Raw genomic sequence first — 7,645 nt, 5'->3', positions numbered from 1 at the left:
CTAAAAGTTAAGGGGACATGGTCAAAGACCAGTCACTCTTTTTTGGGGCCCTTAATAGGCTTTCTTTTGCTTATTTCTTTTGGCCCCTGGGCAATACAGAGACTTACACACTTTATCAAGCAGCAGGTTGAATCCATAGCCTCCCGTCCCATACAAGTCCATTATCAAAGACTGCAAATGGCCAATAAAGAAAATCCTTGATGATACAGGCTAATAAAATGGGCACCCAGAGATGGGTAAGAGACACCGGACCCTGTTTCAACCTAAGACAGATGCCCCGCTGTAGCTGCTGGGTTAGCCCATGATGGGTAAAATCAGTAGGTGTGGTGTCCAACCTAAGACAGGCGCCAGTTTCATATATGGTTAAACAGGAGAGCACCAAAGGCAATTCTGTTGCGCTTTTGCAGTCTTCAAATAATTATAAAAAACAGAGAGGACCTGTTGGGAGCTGCTTGTTCAACTTAGCTGAAGCCATTTTGTAGTTCTCTAAGGACATGACTGGGCATGTTGCCCCACCCTGGGAGGATAGGTTTTGGTTTACTGGAAATGCCCTGCTAAGTAACTTTACTTCTCTTTTCCACTCCCCCCATTGTGCTTCTCTATATAAGCTGTGAGTGCTTTCAATAAAATCGAGACTTGATTGTAATTTCAACTTGTCTCCGTGCCTCTGTGTCTCCTGTCCTTTCTTTGCCGTTCTTTCCCTCCCAAAGTCCCCGTTGAAAAGATCCCGCGGGTCGGGATAGATAGATAGATAGATAGATAGATAGATAGATAGATAGATAGATAGATATAGATAGATGATAGATAGATAGATAGATAGATAGATATAGATAGATGATAGATAGATAGATAGATAGATAGATAGATAGATAGATGATAGATAAACAAACAGAGATAGATGATCCACAGTGACAGCCATAGAAATAACATTTATTTCAAATTCTTTTTTTTTTTATTTCAAATTCTTAAAAAGAAACTTTGTCACTGAATATCAGTATTTTAATTCCTTTTGAACCTACAATTTTCATTAAAGATATCAACATTCTAGCATAAAGATGCAAAGATATATGCAGAGGCTATCGTCATAGCAATAAGTTTGTAATAAAAATTTGGATTCATGACTGCCCCATGTACACCAGAGTAGAACCACACTCTAGAACATTTACAATGGTGCTCTGGTAGTCTACCGGGTTGTTGTTGTTGTTGATTGTCCTCGAGTTGAGCACAACTCAGAGAGACCCTATGAACAAAAGATCTGAAGCCTTTCTATAACTTTCATCGTTTCTGAAAATTCATAGAGTTTCCAGAGGCATGTTGTTTAGGAAGTATATGCCACTACTGCCATAGGGAGTTGTATTTCCCAAAGGCTAACATACAAATTTATTAGTTGATTCTCAGGAGAAAAATGGACAATTTAATGATTTATAATTTCTGAAACATCGCTGGAGGATCACTTATGAGTCAGTTCCAACTTGATGACAATGAATTTGGGAGAATTATTTGGAAACAGAATACCAGACTTCCATTTTTAACAGTCCAGTGTTTACATCACTAAGGCTCCAGATCTCAGTGTGCTGATGGTATGGCAACATGCTCATTATATATGAAAGGGGAAAGCTGTATAATGATAGGTGGTATGTAATACTTTTTTTGTGAGCATGCGTATAAAATTTTAGTGTATATAATGGGAAGAGGGAAAATACGGAAGGAGGAGCATGAAACAGTGAGCAGCAACAATATTAGCATGAATCAGAAGTGAAAGACAATGAAACTTTTTAAAAATTTATTATTAATTTCAATGAAAATTTACAGAGACTTTAGATTTCCATTCATTCATTGTTGCAGTTTTCTTCCCTCCCCCCTAGTACACTACCTTCTTGGAAAAGTAAAAGAAATATTCTTTCATTGTTTTACAATCCCTCCCCCTAGGTCCACTCCACTATGCAGCCTTGGCTCTGTACTCCTGTCATGACAAAAAATACCTAATCACATATCCCTTTTAGACGGTTTTCTCCCTCATCTACTTCAATGCAGTGTACATTATTGAACCCATCTTTCTCAGTCTACCCCCAACCCTGAGGTCAGTCCTGTTTTACAACAGTGGCACTATACAGTATTTGTCCTTTTGTGACTGAGATACTTCACTCAGTATCATATCCTCTAGGGTCACCCATTTTGAAGAATATTTCATGAGTTCCTTGTTTTTCAGTGCAGCGTAGTATTCCATTGTGCGAATATACAACAGCTTCTCTATCCATTTGTTTGTTGATGGGCACTTAGGTTGTTTCCAACTCCTTGCTATTGTGAACAAAGCCACGATAAACATAGGTGTGCATTAAACTTTTTTTGCATTGATAACAATTTTAATGCACAAATGTTCCTAGGACGAAAGAGGAGCAATCTCCTTCTGAAAAATTTACAGCATCAGAAACTTGATGGATGGTAGTCATGAATAGGAATCAACTGGTGAGTTGTGGGAGTTTATATTTTTCATAACGATAATACACTTTGTGTGTATGTACGTACTTAGAATTAACTTGGCACAAATTTGTGCCAAGTATTCTTCATGTATTATTTAAATTTCATAATGTAAAGTATTATTGTATTTATAGTAAAGTTTGGAAAAACATCCTAGTCATAATAAAAGCTAGGATGTTTAATTTGCTCACAAGTATGATACAGAACTGAGCTTCTAACTCAAGCAGTTTGACTCCAGAGTCAATGCTTATAGGTGCTCTGTTATACCACTTTTTTTAATACAAAGAACTGATCTGACTGCCTATTTCCTGCCTTTGCTCACTCATCATAAGTTTCCAGGATAGATATTACTGAGTGTTCTCAATGTTGCCTGTGACAGAAGCTTTAGACAACTGTGAGTCTTGTAATTGAAATACTAAGAACTTCACTACTAAGGACAGTGGTGATGAGGGAAGACATATCTTTAAAAATTCCCACCTTTGTGCAACCACTCTGGAAGGCAGTATGGCGCTTTCTCAAAAAGTTGGACATTGAAAGGTCATTTGACCCAGTGATCCCACTACTGGGAATATACCCTAAAGAAACCAGAACCGCCACACAAACAGATATATGCACACTCATATTTATTACTGCGCTGTTCACAATAGCAAAGAGGTGGAAACAACCCAAGTGCCCATCAACAAATGGATTGAGAAGCTGTGGTATATTCACACAATGGAATACTACGCAACACTGAAAAACAAAGAACTCAAGAAATATTATACAAAATGGGTCACCATGGAGGACATTATACTGAGTTAAATATCTCAGTCACAGAAGGACAAATATTGCATAATGCCACTGTTATAAAACAGGACTGATGTGGGGGGTGGGGGGAAACTAAGAAAAGAGGGGCTAAATAATGTACACTGCATTGAAACAGATGAGGGATAGAACTGCTTAAAAGGAATATATGAAAACGAGCTCTGGTGGCCTAGTGGCAAGAAGCTGCACTGCAATCCCAGACGCATGCAGTTCGAATCCACCTGCTGCTCTGCTGGAGAAGGAGGGACAGATCTGAATTGGTAGTACACACACACACACACACACAAAAGAATATTTTTTTAAAAGGGAATATATGATTAAGTATTATTTGCATAACAGTCCAGAATAAGAGCAGCATAGTAAAGTGTGTGGGGGGCAGTTGCAACAAAGAAAGAATTTTTTTTTTCAAAGAAAAAAGCAAACTTAAGGGGGAGGGCAGGGAAGAAAATGTGCAACAATGAATGAATGGAAATCTAAATTCTCTATAAACTTTCACTAAAATCTCAATTAAAAAAAAAATTCCCCCTTTCCATGAAGATGGCGCTGAAAGTGAAGAAGGAAGCCCCTGCCCCTCCCAAAACTGAAGCCAAAGCAAAGGCATTAAAGGCCAAGAAGGCAGTCCTGAAGGGCGTCCACAGCCAAAAAAAAAAAAGAAGATCCACACGTCACCCACCTTCTGGTGGCCTAAGACGCTGAGACTCTGAAGGCAGCCCTAATACCCTGGAAGAGCGCCCCCAGGAGAAACAAGCTTGACCACTATGCCATCATCTAATTTCCCCTGACCACCAAGTCAGCCATTAAGAAGATAGAAGATAACAACACACTTGTGTTCATTGTGGATGTCAAGGCCAACAAGCACCGAATTAAACAAGCTGTAAAGAAGCTCAATGACATTGATGTGGCCAAGGTCAACATCTTGCTTAGGCCTGATGAAGAGAAGAAGGCCTATGTTCAACTTACTCCTGACTATGATGCTTTGGAAGTTGCCAGCAAAATTGGGATCATCTAAACTGAGTCCAGCTGGCTAATTCTAAATATAAATTTTTCTCACAAAAAAAAAAAAAAAATTCCCACCTGCTACCCTACTTGCTCCTTAGAGTCTGCTGACACTTATTTTGTGCATATTTTCAAGAGGAACCGATTCTTAGAGATAACATGCTGGGGAAGGTACAGGGTTAGCTAAGGAGAGGAAGACACTCAGCAACTCAGCAAGATTAATTGACACAGTTACCACCACAATGGGCTTGAGCAGGACAGAGACCATGAGGGTAGCTCAGGATGGGGAAATGGTCACATCTATTGTTCACAGGGTTGCTCTGAGGCATCAACAATAACACCTAACAACAATAACAAAAACCCTACTTGCTAGCCGGCAAAATACTGCTGAAAGTTATTTTAAAAATGACTACAAATGTCAATTCAACAGGAAATTTCCAGAAATTCAAACTGGATTCAGTAGAAGCTATGGAACATGGGGTATCATTGCTGATGTCAGATGGATCTTGGCTAAAAACAGAGAATATCAGAAAGTTATTACACCAGGGATGCATCCTATCTCCATACCTTTTCAATCTATATGAGGAACAGATCATCCGAGAGGCTGAATGAGAAGGATTGTGGCATCAAGATTATATGCACAACAACCCAGAATAAGAGAGAGAACTGGAGGGTGGGGGTGCGGGAAGGAGGAAACTGTGCAACAATAAATGAACATTTTAAAAAAAAACACAAAGAATGTGAACTGGGGGAGGGGGAAAGGATGGAGGGAGGGGGTAAAATGTGCAACAATGAATGAATGACTGAATGAAAGAAAATCTAACTTTTCTGCAAACTTTCATTAAAATCACATTTAAAGGAAAAAATTAATTTAAAAAAACAGATTAAAAAATAAGATTGGAGGTAGACTCATCAACAACCTATGTTATTCTGATGATGCAACCTTGCTTGCTGAAACTGAGGAGAGCATGAGCCAGGAGCCATGAGGTCTGTAGTCTTCAACATGGATAGAAGCTCAACATCAAGAAAACAAAGATTCTCACCACTGGGCTGATTGGTAGCACCATGATAGATGGTGACAAGATTAAGATTGTTAAGGTCTTTAGTTTGCTTGGCTCCACAATCAACACTCTTTGTACCAGCAGCCTGGAAATCAAAAGATTAATTGTACCAAGAAAATCTGCTGTTAGGGACCTCTCTAAAGTACTAAAAAGCACAAATGTCAGTCTGGATACTAAGGTGAGCCTGATCCAGCCCATGGTCTTTACAATTACTTGATATGCATCAGAAAGCTGGACAATGACTAGGGATAATAGAAGAAGAATTGATGTCTTTGAGCTGTGGTGCTGGAGAAGAGTATTGAATAAACCACGGACTGCTAGGAGAACAAACAAGTTTGTCCTGGAGAGGGTAAAACCAGGCTGCTTCTTGGAAGCAAGGGTTTTGAAGCTCCATCTGACATACTTTGGACATGTTGCAAAGAGGGACCAACCAGTCACCTTTTGGAAAGGGACATTATGCTTGGGAGGATGGAAGAACAGCATAGGAGAGGAAGACCCTGGATTAAATGAATTGGCAATGTGGATAGGTATGTGGGAAACAGTGAGGCTGGCTCAGGATAGAGTGAGGATCAGAGCTCTTGTACATAGGGTCACTGAGTTGCAAATGACTATAAAGCACATAACAACAACATTTATTTGTGTTTCATTGATTATGTAAAGGTATTTGACTGTGTGGATCTTAGCAAATTATGGCTAACATTGAGAAGAATGGACATCCAAGGACATTTAATTGTGCTTTTGCAAAATGTATACTTAGACCAAGAAGCAGTTGTCAGAAAAGAGCAAGGGAACACTGCACAGCTTATAGTCAGGAAACATGTGCAACAGGGTTTTATCCTTTCTCCAAACCTATTCAAGTTAAGGAATTCTTTTGAGAAGCTGGACTTTATGAAGAAGACTGTGGTATCAGGATTGGAAGAAGTCTCATCCACAATTGGCATTATGTAGAAGACACAACCTTGTTTTCAGAAAGGAATGAAGATGTGAAGAACAAGAAAGCAATAATAATAACACAATCCCTAAAATTTCTTTAACATTGTTTTTAAAAGGAGAAATGTCCTTTTGGCTTAGAGGGATAGTTTTGAAGAAAAACCCATGTCAAGTTTAAATCCTTTGCTGTGGTTTGCCTCTACACTGCACTCTATAGCTAATAGTCACTCCTTTCTAGTAACAGTAGAAACTTCTACCTTAGTTGGGTCCAGGAGGACCTTAACAATGAATGAGGAGGAAAATGTTAACTATTTTTAACTTTAACCAAGTTGCTGCTAGGTTTGCTTTGAATAAGGCTTTCTTACTTACCCATATCCTTTTCCTCTTTAAATTACGAGCTGAATGAAAGTATTTTCGCTTGAGACAAAGCAGCTCAGGAAAGCCAGCACTCAGCTAAAACAGGCATTGTTGTTGATGATCATTGCCATTGCGTCGAGCGACCCTATGAACAAAAGACCTGAAGCCTTTCTATAACTATTGTCATTTATCCAAGTTCATAGAGTTTTCAGAGGCATGTTGTTTAGGAAGTGGATGCCACACAAGATCCTAAATAAGTACACCCCAAACACACCCTAAATGAGTAGCCTAGGCACCTAAAGATATTTCCTCTTAACAATCTTTAATGCTGCTAAGAGATTTCTGGAAAGAAGCACTTCAGGGCACCTTTCAGTCTTAATGCTGAGAAAATAATTCAAGAAGTTGGACTATATGAAGAATACAGCATCCGAATTGGAAAGAATACTCATTAACAACTTGTATTATGTGTTAATTCACCTTGCTTGCTGAAAATGAGGAGGACTTGAATTACTTTATACAGAACACCAAAGATTACAGTCTTCAATATGGATTACATCTCGATGTCAATAAAACAAGAATCTCCACCACTGGGCCAATAGGCAACATCAAGATAAATGGAGAAAAGGATGAAGTTATCAGCCGTTTCATTTTATTGGATCCACACTCAACACCCACAGTTGTTGTTGTTATGTGCCATTGAGTTATTTGTGACTCATAGTGACCCTATGTACAAGAGCCCTAAACACTGTTTTATCCTGTGCCAACCTCGCTGTCTCAAACACATTCATTCCCACCATTCCACTCACAGAATTGATCCATCTCAAACATGATATCCTTCTCCAAGGACAAGTCCCTCCTTGCAACATGCCCGAAGTATGTCAGACAAAGCTTCAGAATCCTTGACTCCAGGGAACATTCTGGTTTCACCCTCTCCAGGACAAACCTGTTTGTTCTCCTAGCAGTCCATGGTATATTCAACACTCTTCTCCAGCACCACAAATCAAAGGCATCAATTATCT

The sequence above is a fragment of the Elephantulus edwardii genome, unplaced genomic scaffold (assembly GCF_000299155.1).
Source record: "Elephantulus edwardii isolate Elephantulus edwardi_28Jun2011 unplaced genomic scaffold, EleEdw1.0 scaffold00051, whole genome shotgun sequence".
Taxonomy (NCBI): Eukaryota; Metazoa; Chordata; class Mammalia; order Macroscelidea; family Macroscelididae; genus Elephantulus; species Elephantulus edwardii.
The sequence above is the reverse complement of the archived record's forward strand: the minus strand, read 5'-3'. Positions refer to the sequence as shown.